The sequence below is a fragment of the Saimiri boliviensis genome, chromosome 1, assembly GCF_048565385.1.
Source record: "Saimiri boliviensis isolate mSaiBol1 chromosome 1, mSaiBol1.pri, whole genome shotgun sequence".
NCBI lineage: Eukaryota > Metazoa > Chordata > Mammalia > Primates > Cebidae > Saimiri > Saimiri boliviensis.
In genome coordinates, this window is record NC_133449.1 from 166156602 (window position 1) to 166174337 (window position 17736).

At 43.1% G+C, this 17736-nt stretch overlaps 1 protein-coding gene across 6 annotated transcripts in view; it reads right to left on the reverse strand.

Annotated features, from left to right (window-relative positions):
• KLHL3 (kelch like family member 3) overlaps positions 1–17736 on the reverse strand; it is a 304443-nt gene that overhangs the window by 206868 nt on the left and 79839 nt on the right. The window contains exon 3 of one of the 6 annotated variants that reach the window (XM_074379901.1): positions 7404–7559. The exons of the other annotated variants lie outside the window; for them this stretch is intronic. The gene's annotated coding sequence lies outside the window, so the exon portion shown is untranslated. The remainder of the gene's footprint in view (positions 1–7403; positions 7560–17736) is intronic. 6 annotated transcript variants of the gene reach the window in all.

Here is a 17736-nt window from a genome sequence, read left to right on the forward strand (position 1 = left end):
CTGAGGCAGGAGAATTGCCTGAACCCAGGAGGCGGAGGTTGCGGTGAGCCAAGATCGTGCCATTGCACTCCAGCCTGGGTAACAAGAGCAAAACTCCGTCTCAAAAAAAAAAAAAAAAAAAAAAAGGATCACTGCAACAAGAAGAGCTAACGATCCTAAATATATACGCACCCAATACAGGAGCACCCAGATACATAAGGCAAGTTCTTAATGACTTACAAAGAGACTTAGACTCCCACACAATAATAGTGGGAGACTTTAACACCCCATTGTCAATATTAGACAGATCAACCAGACAGAAAAGCAACAAGGATATCCAGGACCTGAATACAGACCTGGAACAAGCAAACCTAATAGACATTTACAGAACTCTCCACCCCAAATCCACAGAATATACATTCTTCTCAGCACCACATCACACCTACTCTAAAATTGACCACATAATTGGCAATAAATCACTCCTCAGCAAATGCAAAAGAACAGAAATCATAACAAACAGTCTCTCAGACCACAGTGCAATCGAGTTAGAACTCAGAATGCAGAAACTAACTCAGAACCGCACAGCTTCATGGAAACTGAACAACTTGCTCTTGAATGTTGACTGGATAAACAATGAAATGAAGGCAGAAATAAAGATGTTCTTTGAAACCAATGAGAACGAAGACACAACATACCAGAATCTCTGGGACACATTTAAAGCAGTCTCTAGAGGAAAATATATAGCAATGAGTGCCCACATGAGAAGAAAGGAGAGATCTAAAATTGACACCCTATCATCAAAATTGAAAGAGCTAGAGGAGCAAGATCAAAAAAACTCAAAACCTAGCAGAAGACAGGAAATAACTAAGATCAGAGCAGAACTGAAGGAAATAGAGACACAAAAAACTCTTCAAAAAATCAATAAATCCAGGAGCTGGTTTTTTGAAAAGATCAACAAAATAGACAGACCACTAGCCAGATTAATAAAAAAGAGAAGAGAGAATAACCAAATTGATGCAATAAAAAACAATAAAGGGGATATCACCACAGATTCCACAGAAATCCAAACCATCATCAGAGATTATTACAAACAACTCTATGCACATAAACTAGTAAACCTGGAAGAAATGGATAAATTCCTGGACACCTGCATCCTCCCAAGCCTAAACCTGGAAGAAGCCGAAACCCTGAATAGACCAATAACATGGTCTGAAGTCGAGGCAGCAATAAAGAGCCTACCACCCAAAACAAGCCCAGGTCCAGATGGGTTCACAGCTGAATTCTACCAGACATACAAGGAGGAGCTGATACCATTCCTTCTGAAACTATTCCAGACAATCCAAAAAGAGGGAATCCTTCCCAAATCATTTTACGAGACAAACATCATCCTGATACCAAAACCCGGCAGAGACTCAACAAGAAAAGAAAATTTCAGGCCAATATCCATGATGAACATAGATGCAAAAATCTTCAATAAAATACTAGCAAACCGATTGCAACAGCATATCAAAAAGCTCATCCACCATGATCAAGTAGGATTCATCCCGGGGATGCAAGGCTGGTTCAACATACGCAAGTCCATAAACGTAATTCACCACATAAACAGAACCAAAGACAAAAACCACATGATTATCTCGATTGATGCAGAGAAGGCTTTTGACAAAATTCAAAAACCCTTTATGCTAAAAACCCTCAATAAACTAGGTATTGACGGAACGTATCTCAAAACAATAAAAGCTATTTACGACAAACCAACAGCCAATATCATACTGAATGGGCAAAAACTGGAAGCATTCCCTTTGAAATCTGGCACTAGACAAGGGTGCCCTCTCTCACCACTCCTACTCAATATAGTACTGGAAGTTCTAGCCAGAGCAATCAGGCAAGAAAAAGAAATAATGGGTATCCAAATTGGGGGAGGGGCGGGGGGGTGGGGAGGTGGGAAGATATAGCATAGGGAGAAATGACAGATACAGGTGAGGGGACGGAAGGCAGCAAAGCACACTGCCATGTGTGTACCTATGCAACAATCTTGCATGTTCATCACATGTACCCCAAAACCTAAAATGCAATAAAAAACAAACAAACAAACAAACAAAAAACCTGCTGTGTGATTGGATTTGTCTGAACTATATCGAGATTTGCTTGATGAACAAAAAAAGGTTAATTTTTGTAAGTGTACCATTCATGCTTAAAACCAGTGTAGCTCCAACATTTGTTCCCAAGATACAGGATGATGGATGGATAGCTCCATGGATGTGATGGAGATGGTTTACTATTGGGACCTTCCACATCCTTCTGATGTTTTGTTGCTTAGAAGATGAATGGCTGAGAGGGGCTGTGGAGCCTCCCACTGTGCTTGTGTGTGAGGTTCTTCCTGCCGTCCTGCCATCATTTGTTTCTTATGTTTTGCAGCCAAGACTGATCATAAGAAACCCTGGGAGCTGAGGAAGGAGCCGCCCAGAAGCAGGGTCAGGGAGCTGGTAGGGAAGACCAGAAATCAGGTCTGTGAAGGTTCCAGAGAGGACCTGTCCTTGGGAGGTGCATGGGGGACTGAGATGGGAGAGAGGCATTGGAGGTGCATGTGCTCCGTGGCATGTCCACTGTGAAGCACCGTGTTCCGGGCCGGGGATTGGTAGAGAGGGAGTATAAAGCCCCAGGGTTGTTTAGGCAGCACCCAGACAGGAGAAGGGTTGGTGGAAACCAGGCCTGGTCTCTGTCTAATTGCTCCTGAGCCTCCCGCTTTCTTGCCTTGCATGTCCTGTTGCTTCCCTGATAGAGTTTCTCCCTGACTTGTAGCTGAACCTCCCACTCACCCTTGAAGACTTAGTTTGAACTGGATCCTTTCCCAGATCCCTTTCTCCTCCCCCTCCTCCAGGTGCCCAACATCCCCCTTTCCCCTCCCTTCCCCAACTCAGATCCCACCCAATCCCATCCCCTTCCCACCTCCAGGCCTAAGCCACCCCCACCTCTGTCCTGGCCCCCTCAGGAGAGGACCAGGACATGCGGGTGCAATGGCTGCTCTTTTGGCTCCTCCTGCTGGGGTTTCCCAGCCAGCAATCCACCCATATGAATAGACACTGGACCCGTGGGGTTTCTTCCTTGTTATTGGGCTGTGTCACACGGGAAATTACACAGTGCAGGCCTGTAGTGCTTTGGGGGGTTAAGGTGGGCAGATCACCTGAGTCCAGGAGTTTAACACTAGCCTGGACATCAGAGCCAAACCCTATCTCTACAAAAGATTCCAAAAAAGATTAGTCGGACACCCACTGCCCTCTTGCCTCAAACAAAATGAACCGAAACAAGTGAAATGTCACTTGAGTTTTGTGTCATCTGGCTCGATGACTTTTTAGGAACCCCTGTGTCATCGGTGTCTTCTGCTCTTGGGGGCTGCCTCTAGGGAGTCTGTGTCCAGTCAGTGTGATGGGAGCTGAGAAGCCCATCAGATGGAGAGGAAAGGGCTGCACCTGCTGGGAGGTTTGCAATGCGGGAGTCACTAGGAGTGATGTGACCAGGATGTGAATGAGGACTGTATTGTCCCTTGTTTTGTAAAATGAGTATGGTGCAGATCATTGATTGACCCAAAGGAGAAAGGGTCTTAAAGTCCTTATGTCATCCAAATATAAAGAAATGACAGGCCAGGTGTGGTGGCTCATGCCTGTAATTGGGAGGCTGAGACCGGTGGATCAGTTGAGGTCAGGAGTTCCAGGCCAGCCTGACCAATATGGTGAAACCCTGTCTCTACTAAAAATATAAAAATTAGCCAGGCATGGTGGCAGGCACCTGTAATACCAGCTACTCAGGAGGCTGAGACAGGAGAATGGATTGAAACCAGGTGGCGGAGGTTGCAGTAAGCCGAGGTTGCGCCACTGCACTCTAGCCTGGGTGACTGAGCGGGATACTGTCTCAAAAAAAAAAAAAAAAAAAAAAGAATTTTTGTGATTTTTTTTTTTTTTTTTTTTTTTTGTTTTGAGACGGAGTTTCGCTCTTGTTACCCAGGCTGGAGTGCAATGGCGCGGTCTCGGCTCACTGCAACCTCCGCCTCCTGGGCTCAGGCAATTCTCCTGCCTCAGCCTCCTAAGTAGCTGGAATTACAGGCACGCGCCACCACGCCCAGCTAGTTTTTTGTATTTTTAGTAGAGACGGGGTTTCACCATGTTGACCAGGATGGTCTCGATCTCTCGACCTCGTGATCCACCCGCCTCGGCCTCCCAAAGTGCTGGGATTACAGGCTTGAGCCACCGCGCCCGGCCCGATTTTTTTTTTTTTTGAGACAAAGTCTCCCTCTTGTCTCCCAGGCTGGAGTGCAAGGGCCCGATCTCGGCTCACTGCAACCTCTGCCTCCTTTATTCAAGCAATTCTTCTGCCTCAGCCTCCTGAGTAGGATTCCAGGCACCTCCCACCATACCTGACTAATCTTTATATTTTTTGTAGAGATGAGGTTTCACCATATTTGCCAAGCTGGTCTGGAACTCCTGACCTCAGTTGATCCGCTAGCGTCAGCTTCCCAAACTGCTGGGATTATGGGCACGAGCCACCGTGCCTGGCCTTTTTGTGATGTTTTTTAGATCATCACCTATTGTTAGTGTTAATGCATTTTATGTGTGGCCTAAGACAAGTTTCCTTCTTTTAATATTGCCCAGGGAAGCCAAAAAAATTGGATATCCCTGCTTTACATCAACAGAAAAAGACACTCTACATTTGGAATGCCTAAAAACACTACCAGCCATGCAAAAAACATGAGACTGAGACTAGTAACTTCCAATCTTTTTTGAAGCAGCAGAATCCCCTGGTGATATCTGAGGGGTGTGGTTACCTCTTGGAGGAGGTTGATGGTTTCTAAAGATTATTATTTTTTCCTGAAATGTTGTAAATGTCACTGACCTTTTCATTATTTCAACTGTTATTATTCCAGGCGATCAGTTTTCCATCTGATTATTTGTATCCTGGGCATGACTTTTGTGGCGTTCTGTGGATGCTTATCACTATTGTGTTTCTGGGAGTTTCTACAGTTGGACTTTTCCTCTGAAAAATTAGCTTGTGTGTGAGTATACTAACTTCCTGTAGAGGTATACTTGTAATCACACATAAGAAGAAATTATTTAAAATAATTCATGGTTCTGGACTTTATTATATTAGGTTTTACCAAAAACATCAGGGAAATGATTTATTAGCATAAGAATTATAAAATATCTGCCATTTACATCATGAAAATTAAGTAGGTTGGTGTTTGTTTGATAGAATGTCAATAGAGCTCTGGGTCAAAAATAAGGGTTTTTTTTTGAACCTTTGTGCTGTTTATCAGAAATGGAATATGAAGTTTTGGCACTTAAATAGGAAATTCTGTCTAAACTTTCCTGCTTTATAATTCTATTGTTTGGCTGAAAGGAAAGCTTTCATTTTCCTCTCTAAAGTTTCACTGCTGAAATGAACTAACAACAGACAGCTTAACAGGAGAAGAAGAACATAGAACAGGCATAAACATGGGAGCCAGCCAAAAAATAAGACTGCAAGAAAAGTCAGATGGTTGATCCTTACAGAGCACCCTCTTTTCAGAAGAGAGGGAGATAGATGGAGATAGGGGCAACTTAGAGGGAGAGTAAGTCATTTTTAGGGGAAATGAAAGAGCCCAAGGAACAAACGGTTGGCCTGAGACAAAGTTCCTCTGAGATCATAGGGAAGAGGCGACAAACTGCAGGAAGGAGAAGGGCAGAGCCGCACTGCCTCTCATGATGCAGAGAGAGCCCCAGAGAGTCTGTTGAACTGCCCTTCAGAGAATCAGTGAAAAGTGTGTCTGGGCAGGGTAATTTCGAATGACGCCATCAAAGTGCATATGCCCGGTTGCAGGTGGAGAGGGATCAGCATGTCCAAAGTCTGTGCTTGATAGGAATGTGGCTGCTAAGTTGTGCCATCATTTGAGCCTTTTTTTCCATTGCATAAATTGAGCTCTGTATTTTCTCTTGCTGCTCATGATGGTAAAAATGTGGTTGTCTGGGGCCTGACCCTCCTTCTGAACAATGATCCAAGAAAAAAGCACTAATCCCACATGCTGTTTTATATTTAAGGGGAGAGGAAGTATGTTTTATTTTTACAACCTAGATAATTACCTGCCATTCGGGACTGCCTTTCAAGATACGTAGAAAACAGAAAATAGATGAGTTATGAAGATATCTAGGCCCATTTAACAGTCTCTCCTTTTTTTTTTTTTTTTTTGAAACAGAGTCTCACTCTCTGGCCCAGGCTGCTGGAGTGCAGTGGCACAATCTTAGCTTACTGCAACCTCTGCCTCCCAGGTTCCAGTGAGTCTCCTGCCCCAGCCTCCCAAGTAGCTGGAATTACAGACATGCACCGCCATGCCCAGCTAATTTTTGTATTTTTGGTAGAGACAGAATTTCACCTTTTTTGCCAGGCTGGTCTTGAACTCTGAACTCAGGTGATCCACCTGCCTCGGCCTCCCAAAGTGCTGGGATTACAGGTGTGAGCCACCATGCCCTGCCACATTTAACAGTCTCTACCCCATTTAGTACTGAACAGAGAATTATTAATATAAACTGGGGGAAGTTGTTTGTTTGTTTGTTTGTTTGACAGAGTCTGGCTCTCTCACCCAGACTGGAATCTAATGGTGTGATCTTGGCTCACTGCAACCTCTTCCTCCAGGATTTAAGTGATTCTCCTGCCTCAGCACCCCATGAGCAGCTGGAATGACAGGCAGTCACCACCACACCCACCTAATTTTTGTATTTTTAGTAGAGATGGGGTTTCACCATGTTTGCCAGGATGGTCTCAAACTCCCAATCTCAAGTGATCCACCCACCTCGGCCTCTCAAAGTGCTGGGGTTACAAGCATGAGCCACCACACCCGGGTAGGGGATGTTTTTTAATTAATACTCCCAGGGTATTACCTGGGAGTTAAAATCAGAAAAATCAAATTCTACAAAGAACTTGAAAGAAGTTCTTTCAGGCTGGGTGTGGTGGCTTTTTCAGATGGCCCCTTCTGCAAGAAGGATAAGTACCCACTTGACAACTGGGTAAGTCTTGTTTGTTTTCCTTGCTTTGGGGCATAGTCTGCCAGGTCAGGACATGGATGTATTTTTTCTCCCCTCGGCTCTGTGCTCAAGCCTTGGATAGGGAGATGGCAGAGAGGAAGGCTGCCTACAAGCAGCACAGGTAGGTCATTGTAGATGGATTTTGTTTCTTTTTGAGCTGGAATCTCATTCTGTCACTTAGGCTGGAGACCAGTGGTGCAATCTCAGCTCACTGCAACCTCCACCTTCCAGGTTCAAGCAATTCTCTGCCTCAGGCTCCCGAGTAGATGGAATTAAAAGCATGTGCCACTATGCCTGACTAATTTTGTATTTTTAGTAGACACAGAGTTTCGTTGGTTAGGCTGGTCTCGAACTCCTGACCTCAGGTGATCCACCTACCTCAGCTTCCCAAAGTGCTGGAATTGCAGGTGTGAGCCACCGCGCCCAGTTGTGATGGTCATTTTTAAGGATGTTTTGTTTTAAGATGAAGCTTTGAGTGTCTAGTAAAGAACATGGTGTTTTAATTCTTCTTCAAGTCAGTTCTTTCTCTGTCTTCTAGATGAGAAATGAGGAAAAAGAAGAGAGGGCCAGAGAGACACATGAGTGAGGAGCCAGCCCAGAAACACCTGGGCCTAGAGAACCCTTTCTGGAGAGGTAGGAGCTCCTGTGAAGGCAGCCACTTAATTTCTGTTGTGCAATCCACACACCCTGCTTCTCCTTTTAGGGGTGAGGGCTGGGGTGGGGTAATTGTCATGTTTCCTGGAAACAGTTCCAAGCACTTATGAAGAGAACAGTTGTGCCACTGGGTGGCAGGACTCCATTTTTCTCAGGTGCCCTAGCTGAATGGCTCTTGGCTGGTCCCCTGTGAATGGTGGAGCTCAGGCCCCTCCACTGACTGTGGACATTGTCCCACCCTGACATCTTTGTTACATTTAACTGTGAAGATGAGCCTGCAAGGCAAATGGGCCAGCTTCCCTTCCCACCTTGAGTCAGTGCGAAGGCTTTATTTTTCTTTCACTTGAGAAAAGTAACAACAATAGCATTTTAGAATGGGAGCTGTAAGTGCTGATGAGAGCAGAGATTTTCAGGCAATATCTTTATGGATCAATAAAGCAGTATCATGAGATCTGCTTTAAGAAAAGAAGTATTTATTTGCACTTTTTGAACTTTCTGAACTTTCTTCATTCTTTTTGCTTGTTTAAATTGTTTATTTGAACTATATAACTCCTTTAGTAAGCTAAATTTCTATGTAATGTTACTCCTCTCACATTTGAAGTGTGACCCTAAAACTTTCCAGTTAATTTCTTTTTTTTTTTTTTTTTTTTGAGACGGAGTTTCACTCTTGTTACCCAGGCTGGAGTGCAATGGCGCGATCTCGGCTCACGGCAACCTCCGCCTCCCGGGTTCAGGCAATTCTCCTGCCTCAGCCTCCTGAGTAGTTGGGATTACAGGCACGTGCCACCATGCCCAGCTAATTTTTTGTATTTTTAGTAGAGACGGGGTTTCACCATGTTGACCAGGATGGTCTCGATCTCTTGACCTCGTGATCCACCCGCCTCGGCCTCCCAAAGTTCCAGTTAATTTCTTTCTTTCTTTTTTTTTTTTTTTTTTTTTGTGAGACGAAGTTTCCCTCTTGTTACCCAGGCTGGAGTGCAATGGCGCGATCTCAGCTCACCGCAATCTCTGCCCCCTGGGTTCAGGCAATTCTCCTGCCTCAGCCTCCTGAGTAGCTGGGATTACAGGCACGCGCCACCATGCCCAGCTAATTTTTTGTATTTTTAGTAGAGACGGGGTTTCACCATGTTGACCAGGATGGTCTCGATCTCTTGACCTCGTGATCCACCCGCCTCGGCCTCCCAAAGTTCCAGTTAATTTCTTTCTTTCTTTTCTTTTCTTTTTGAAAACCTTGCTCTGTCACCCAGGCTGAAGTGCAGTGGTGTGATTTTTGCTCACTGCAACCGCCGCCTCCCAGGTACAAGCAATTCTCTTGCTTCAGCCTCCCAAGTACAGTAGCTGGGACTACATGCGCCTGCCACCAGTCCTGGCAAATTTTTTTTCCTTTTTGTGCTTTTAGTAGAGACAGAGTTTCACCATGTTGGCCAGGCTTGTCTCTACCTCTTGACCTCAAGTGATCTGCCTGCCTCAGCCTTCCAAAGTTCTGGGATTACAAGCGTGAGCCACTGCACCTGGCCTCCATTTAATTTCTGTAGCTCTTATCTTTTTTCATGACCGTTAGTCTCTTTATGTTCATTTCTGTTCATAAATATTGGCAATGCTTTGTGAGATATGGAGGTTAGATTCACTATGAATCTACAGAATTTTAAATGCTCCTATAGCTTGAAGAAAAGGAGCAGTGCTGCTCCTGTCCTGGACCTATAGATGTTCTTCCCATCCGTGGATGTTTCTATTTTAATTTGGAGTCTGTGCTCACATGATGGGTGATTTCCTTTGATATGTACTGAGAACCCCTGATTTAAAGCTCATTTCCAGCTGGTTAGCACCCGACCTGTCCACAGCCTGTTGAGAGTTAAGAAAACCCCTGGACCAGGGCTCTGTGGTGTCTTCCTCAAGGCTGAGGTCCAGAGGGCTCCAGGGTCCTCTGAGGCATCTGGCCAATAAACCCTGTACCTCTGGTAAGCGACCTGAGTGTGGCAAAGAGAGTGAGATGTCAGCAGAGGGCATGGAGGGTTCCTTATTCTGCACAGAACATGCAAGCCAGATTTAGCCCCATTCCCTTCTCTGGCCCTTAGCAGATTCTGGACCTCATTTGGTTGCCATGAGGAACAGCAGCTGCGTTCCAACTGAAAACAGAGAAGACAAAGGTAAATGCTGGGCTCATTTTCACTCTGCCTGTGTTAGGACACTGTAGTCTTTTCCTCCATCGCCCTCTCCTTGCCTGTGATACCTTTTCTGTCTGTACTTTTTCAGAAGCAAAATCTTCCCCACAAGCTTTCTGGCTTCTCCATTCCCAGCTAGTCATCTTAGGTGGCACCTCCAGAAGCCATGAATGCTTAGGGACTGAGGGCCGAAAGGCTTTTACTGTTCTGTTTCCAGAAATAACACGAGGAATGCCACTGACCTCCACTGCTCTAGGTCTCATGGCCCAGTCAACTCTGACTGATCTCTTTTACCCAAGATGTTGTGGGGTCTATTTCTGAAATATGTGGGGTTTTCTTTTATTTCGCTGTGATTTTGTTTGTTTTCTTCTATAAGGTAAGTGATTAACATTTGAAATATCTGCTGTATTCCCAGAAGTGATGAAAGTGAAAACTCATTAATCCAACATTAATATGTGCTTTGTGCAATTTTGAATGGTCTTCGACAAGGTCAGTTCCACAGTTCATCACAGTCCCATTCCTGTTGGAAACTGTGTTGTGCAAAAACACCTTCACCCCCATTCAGTGGTGTCCATGATCTAATATTCTAAGCGTCAGAATTTCCATATTTGTAAAAGAAAATATGACTCGACTGTGAGTTAGTGAAAGTGAATGTAACCTATTACCCACAGCGACGATTCCCAACAAAGGCCTTAAATGATGCTCAACTGTGCTGGTTCTCGTGGGGCCTCTGTACCTTCAACAGCTGCTAAGTCTTATGATTACACATGATGGGAATTACACACTTGAAATTAAACACATTTCTAAAACTTGCTTTTTTCAGAATTTCCACCTCATTTTTCCATGGACAAAAGTATTATTTATGTAATAATGCACTTAAAATTTGTATTACCTGGGAGTTAAAAGAAAGAAATGTTCTAGCCATGCCTAACTGACTTCTGTATGTTGGATTGTTCTGTCAGAAAACCCTCTCCCAGTTCCCCTGCATGTCTTCAGGAATCCTCATTTCCCCAGAGCCATTTGTGCTCATAGGTGGCATCCCCAGAGTGAAGAAGACCCTTTGTCAAGAAGGGAAACAGAGGGGAAACGAGAGGGTCCTGCAGGCAGAGCTGGAATCAACTTCCACTCTGCCTCCTGCAAGCTGTGTGACCCTGGGCACATGTTCTCCTTCCTCGGGGAACCTCTGTTTTCTTAGATTTGGAGCAGGGTGGTCACACTGACTTGCATAGTTCTGAGAATCAGAAAAAGAACATAAAAGGCCTGGAGAACATTCTCCAAAAAGAAGCTGCAACACATGTGTAGGTAATGAGCTTTTCATGCCTCTCTTACTCACTGTTTATCTGATGCAAGAAATTTCCTCCAGTGATGGAAGTGAGGGAGGTATGAGGATAGACAGAGACACTCCTGTGTCTGAAACATGTGTCTTCCTTACTGTATTATAACTGTCTTCCCTGGGGCAGGCCCCCAGCCTGCCTACATTTGCAGACAGACACAGTGGCATGTGGAGAAAACAGTTTGTCCCAATGACTTTTATCCACTCCCCAGCTGTCAGTGGTACTTAGTGGAAGCGTGAGTTCATGACACTGATGCTGCTATTTTGAAACCTGGAGGATGGAAAGGTGCAAAAAACTATCAGCGGCAACATAAGGTGTGGCCTGTGTTGGTGGTGGTGGTTCTGTCCGTCAAATTAATATATTTCAAAACATTTCCTCCTTCTGCCTGCAGTTAATAGGGCTGCAGCACAGCATCATCGTTGCTCAGGATTATCCTACTCACCCTACCTCATGGCTAACCCTTCAAGACCACTGAGGGGTTTCAGGCCACCTCCTCCATCTGGTTGTCACCTGGGAGCTCAACCATTCCCATCGGCTAAAGGTGTTCTGGGACCTCTGACAACTCCTTGACTCCAGTGTCCACTAGGACCTCAGCCACCTCCAGCTGATAATTTTTGGGGACCACAGGCACCTACATACGAATGTTTTCTGGCACCTCTACCACCTTCCTCAGCCGATGATTTTCTGAGCCCATACAAAGTGCTACCAGAGTGTCTTCTGGTATATCTACCACCTTCTATAGATGGTGAGTTTTCAAGACCATAGACACCTATACAGGAGTGTCTTCTGTTACCTCTGCCACCTTTAGCCAATGATTTTCTGAGTGCACACACAACTCCACCCGAGTGTTTTCTGGCACCTTTACCACCTTCTCCAGATGATAACCTTTGGAGATTATACCCAATCTCTTCTAATCTCAACTTCCACCCTGAACATGCAGAAGAGATCTCCTGTATATGACTAAACAGTATGGTGTTCTTTCCTTGATAAGAGAAATTTCCTTCCATAAAGATTTTTTTTTTCCTTTTCAACTTTTCTTGAGCAAATGTTATAACTATCGGTAATAGTCTATCTTGTGTTTATTTTTACCTCAAAAAAGTAGTTAATTAAATATATATATATGTGTATGTGTGTGTGTGTGTGTGTGTGTGTGTGTGTGTGTATATATATATATATATATATATATATATATATATATATACACTTTTTTTTTTTTTTTTAAGATGGAGTCTCACTCTGTTGCCCAGGCTGGAGTGCAGTGGTGTGATCTTGGCTCACTGCAATCTCCGCCTCTCGGGTCCTGGTTCAAGCAATTCTCGTACCTCAGCTTCCCAAGTAGCTGGCATTACAGACATGAGCCACCATACCCAGCTAATTTTTGTATTTTTTAGTAGAGACAGGGTTTCACTATGTTGGCCAGTCTGGTCTTGAACCCCTGACCTCATAATCTGCCTGCCTCAGCCTCCCAAAGTGCTGGGATTACAGGCGCGAGCCACTGCACCTGGCAGAATTAAATGTTTTTTGTTTTTTGTGTTTTTTTTGAGACGGAGTTTCACTCTTGTTACCCAGGCTGGAGTGCAATGGCGCGATCTCGGCTCACTGCAACCTCAGCCTCCTGGGTTCAGGCAATTCTCCTGCCTCGGCCTCCTGAGTAACTGGGATTACAGGCACGCGCCACCATACCCAGCTAATTTTTTGTATTTTTAGTAGAGACGGGGTTTCACTATGTTGACCAGGATGGTCTCGATCTCTTGACCTCGTGATCCACCCGCCTCGGCCTCCGAAAGTGCTGGGATTACAGGCGTGAGCCACCGCGCCCGGCTGGAATTTTTTGTATTTTTAGTAGAGACGGGGTTTCACCATGTTGACCAAGGATGGTCTCGATCTCTTGACCTCATGATCCACCCGCCTCAGCCTCCCAAAGTGCTGGGATTACAGGCTTGAGCCACCGCGCCCGGCAATTAAATGTATTTTTAATGCATGCCTTCACCTTTAAGGGGCTTACATTATGGCAGGTAGATAAACAAAAGTCTGTAAGTAGCTAGTTGGAGAAGAAGGTATAATGGAAACATAAACCAAGTATTGCAAGTAAAACTCATGGATGAGAGGAAACATGGAAAGACTTCCAAAAATCAGCCTTTATTTTCTCTCTTTTTGCATTATTTGTGGACAGTTCACATCAATTTGGTCTATCTCTGAGCCAGCTGGTGAATAAAAGAGCCTCTCTCCGGTTGCCAGATAAGCCTTTTAGAAGACTGGACCTTCAGGTTTGCCAGAAAGCCCTGGAAACAGGTTCCTCTAGCCAGCACTCCAAAAACTTCCTATCACCTAACCTCAAATCGTTTTGGATTGAGAATAATTTCTCATATTTTAAAAACTTCTAGAAAAGAGTACTACTGATGGAATGAATAAGTGTTTACCTATGCCCTCAAAGACTCAGTAAACTATCCTGAATATGTCTGTCCAGTAAACCAGAGCTGAATGAGAAAATGCTAAAACATTCTTTTTTTTTTTTTTTTTCATGTTGCCTAAGTTTCCTCTCTGCCTCAACAGCACAGTTCATCAGCCTAATGAACAGAATCAATCTCTCTTCCTGTAAGCTTTGTTTTTTGTAGAATAATAAATCAAAAATATATATTAAGCCCTTACTGTATACTTAGCTCTCTGTTCAATATAGAAGAAGTACAAGACACAGCTTTAAATAATTTACAACCAACTGAGGCTTTAAAGCCTTTACAATATGCCAGAGGAGTAATTCAATGTCTTGGTTTTGAAGTCTTTCCTTCTTTAATTTACTATTTAAAATTACAGTATAGTTGACAAATAAAAATATTTACAATGAACAATGTGTTTTGATATATGTATAAGATTTTGAGGTTAAATCAAGCTAATTAACATGTCCATCATCTCACATACTTATCACTTTTTGTTGTGAGAATGTTTAAGATCTACTCTCTTAGCAATTTTCAAGAATCCAATACATTGTAATTAACTGCAGTCATCATGATAGACCACAAATCTCTTGAACTTCTTTATTCTATCTAACTGAAACTTGGAAGCTTTAACCAATATTCCCCCAGTTCCACAACCACCCCTCAGCTCCTGGTAACCACCATTCTACTGTCTGCTTCTATGAGTTCGACTTTTTTAGATTCCACATAAAATTAAGATCACGTACTATTTGTCTTTCTGTGCCCAGTTTATTTCACTTAGCATAATGTCCTCCAGATCCATCTATATCATTGTAAATAAAAGGATTTCTTTGTTTTTTTTAAGCCAAATAAGATTCCACTATGTGTGTGTGTGTGTGTGTGTATTTGTGTGTGTGTGTATATATATTCATATATAAAATCTGTGCATGTGTCTGTGTGTGTGTGTCACATTTTTTCATTATCCATTCATCCACTGATGGATATTTAGGTTGATTTTGTATCTTGGCTATTGTGAATAATGCTGCAATGTACATGAGAGTACAGATATCTCCCTGATGTGCTGATTTCAATTCCTTTGGATATATACCCATGAGTGGTATTGCTGGAGCATATGGTAGTTCTAATTTTAATTTTTTGAGGAACCTCCATTCTGTTTTCCATAATGGCTGTACTAAATTTACATTCCCATCAACATGTACACAGGGTCTGAATGCTTTCCTTTAGGCTAGGTTGAAATCTGACTAAAGGAAAGTTAAGGGTAACTGAAGGCAGAATTAATATCAAAGTAGGACTCAATTTACCTTTATACCCATAAGTGAGAATATACTGAGAAGAGGAAGCATCCTAGATGAAGGAAGAAGAGGAGAGTATGTCAAGACTGTTATTTCCAGGAATCCCTAAAATTCTTCCTGAAGCCACTCATGCAATAAATGTGCTCATGCAATAAATCGGAGAAAGAAGAAGATGAATATTTCCAGTTGGATAAGAAAGGCAAGACAGGTCTCTTTCTCCAGTTTCTGTGTCCAAATCAAGCTCCTTCTTGAGGCTGGGTTACTGTTTCCCCTGAGGGAATGAAAAGATGTGTGATGTTAGCAACAGAAGCACATCTGTTGCATCTGGTCATTGACTGTTTCCTGCTATCTCTATTTTAGGTAGATAAGTCTGTTCTCAGATAGACTGTGAACTTTCAAAGACCAGTCCTATGCATGGAAAAAGAATTTAATACATATAGATCTTGAAAGTTACTTCTTTAAAAACAAAATTAGAGCCAGGCACAGTGGCTCACACCTGTAATCCCAGCACTTTGGGTGGCCAAGGCAGGAGGATCAGTTGAACCAGGAGTTTGAGATCAGCCTGGACAACACAGCAAGATCCTGTCTCCATAAAAACAATTTAAAAATTAGCCAGGCATGGTGGCATACACCTGTAATCCTCGCACCAGAAAGCTGAGGCAGGAAGATCACTTAAGCCCAGGAGTTCAAGATTACAGTGAGCTATGATCATGCCACTGCACTCCAGCCTGGGCGACAGAGTAAGACCCCATCTCTTAAAAAAAAAAAAACAAGTTAGGCTGTAATTATTTACTTATTAAATGCCTGAATGTTTTCAAACCCATGTTTTATTAATTATCTAATAAGAACATAAATTATCCTAATTACACAGGGATTATAGTATTGTCAATAAGTCGGCCGGGCGCGGTGGCTCAAGCCTGTAATCCCAGCACTTTGGGAGGCCGAGGTGGGTGGATCACAAGATCGAGAGATCGAGACCAACCTGGTCAACATGGTGAAACCCCGTCTCTACTAAAAATACAAAAAATTAGCTGGGCATGGTGGCACGTGCCTATTATCCCAGCTACTCAGGAGGCTGAGGCAGGAGAATTGCCTGAACCCAGGAGGCGGAGGTTGCGGTGAGCCGAGATCGCGCCATTGCACTCCAGCCTGGGTAACAAGAGCGAAACTCCGTCTCAAAAAAAAAAAAAAAAAAAAGAAAGGGGTCAATAAATGTTAATTGTTATTATTGCCTTTAGATTAAAAAAAAAGATAGATCTGTATTTTAAAAAGCCAAGAATATCCTCAAATAATGGAATAAGAATAAACATAAAACAAAAGGCAAAATAATACTCCCATACTTATATCATAAGTAAACAGGTTCATTTATCACCATAAAATACTAGTTACATCACTGTAGTTATTAGTTACACATAAATAAATACTGCTTTATCGAGTGTCTGCTCTCTTTAAAACCTTTACATACACTGTCTCATTTAATCCTCACAACAACCCTCTTTGGTGATGATGATAATAATACCAAAAACAAAAGCTAATGTTTACCAAGTGCTTATTATATGTCATGCATAGTTCTAGGTAACATCTTATTAATCATTACAAAACCCTATGAAGTAGGACTTTTCATTATACAGACAATATAATTGAGTTACACAGAGGTTAAATACCTTGTCAAATGTTACAGAGCTAACAAGGTAGATCTTATTACCCCCTTTTTATAAGAAAACTGGAACCTATGAAAATTGCCTATACAAGTAAGTAACTGGGACAGGCTTTGAACAAGCATCTATCTGTTGGGCTCTCGAGTCCACATGCTTTTATTTCTGTCACTTCGCCATCTTATGTGGATTACCAATAGCAAACGGTTAAGGTTGGCTTCCCTCCTTCTCACCTTCCTTTGCCACACAACAGAGTGTATTGAGAATAGTCTCATTGGAACATGTCCCTCTGAGGAGACTATAATCAGAAAGGCGTCTGATGCAAAACTCCATATTCTGAAATGCAACCCTTAAAACAATGCACCACGGATTCTCTGTCCTGAGGTGTCTGTTGCACTCCATCTAGTGTACATATCTGAGAGTTTCTAAGGCTTATCTTTCAGATACTTGGGGGTTCCTAACAAGGTACCCCTAAATTTGTTTCTTAATCAAGGCAACACTTCAAAAGATTTTCAAATGAATGCTACAGACAGGTTTCCTATTTCTCTCTGCCTCAGAAAGCCCTCAAATTCTCCTCCACTGAAAGAAACAAAGCCGCTTCAAGCCTCCCAAAACATCTTGAAAATACATTTCGAAAGGACTGCACCCATAGGAAGAAGCCTAAACTGAAGTCTTATTTCTTGAATGAACTAATTGTTTAACATCGGACAAATTATTTCCCTTCTTCACACCTCTTCAAAAATGGAGAAAGTGTCCTGAGATTCTAGTTTAAGAATGGAAGTCCTCTGAGGAAGTATTCAATATTAACCAGAGGGGTTTGGTGGAGTGAGAAATGTAGATAGTGGTAAAGAAATAAATCCTCTTCACCTTTATAGAATAGAGCAAAGCAGCAGCCAAAGGCCTCTCCTATCTTCTTCCTGCTTTATCCTCCATTAGATAAAGAGCAGAGATGGGATCCTGCTGCCACCTGGTGGCACTTTAGGCAGCACAGAAAGAAGAGCTTACTCAATAGGGTCCCACAACCCAAATCCCCCTCAGGAAACCACATCCTCCTCCTCCCTTATAATTAACTGCATGGAACTTGACCATTCACAAAACACTTTCAACCCTATTATCTCACTTCATTCTCCCAACAACTGTGTGTGTGTGGCAGGGGCGGGGGAAGAAGGGGCAGACAGGAAA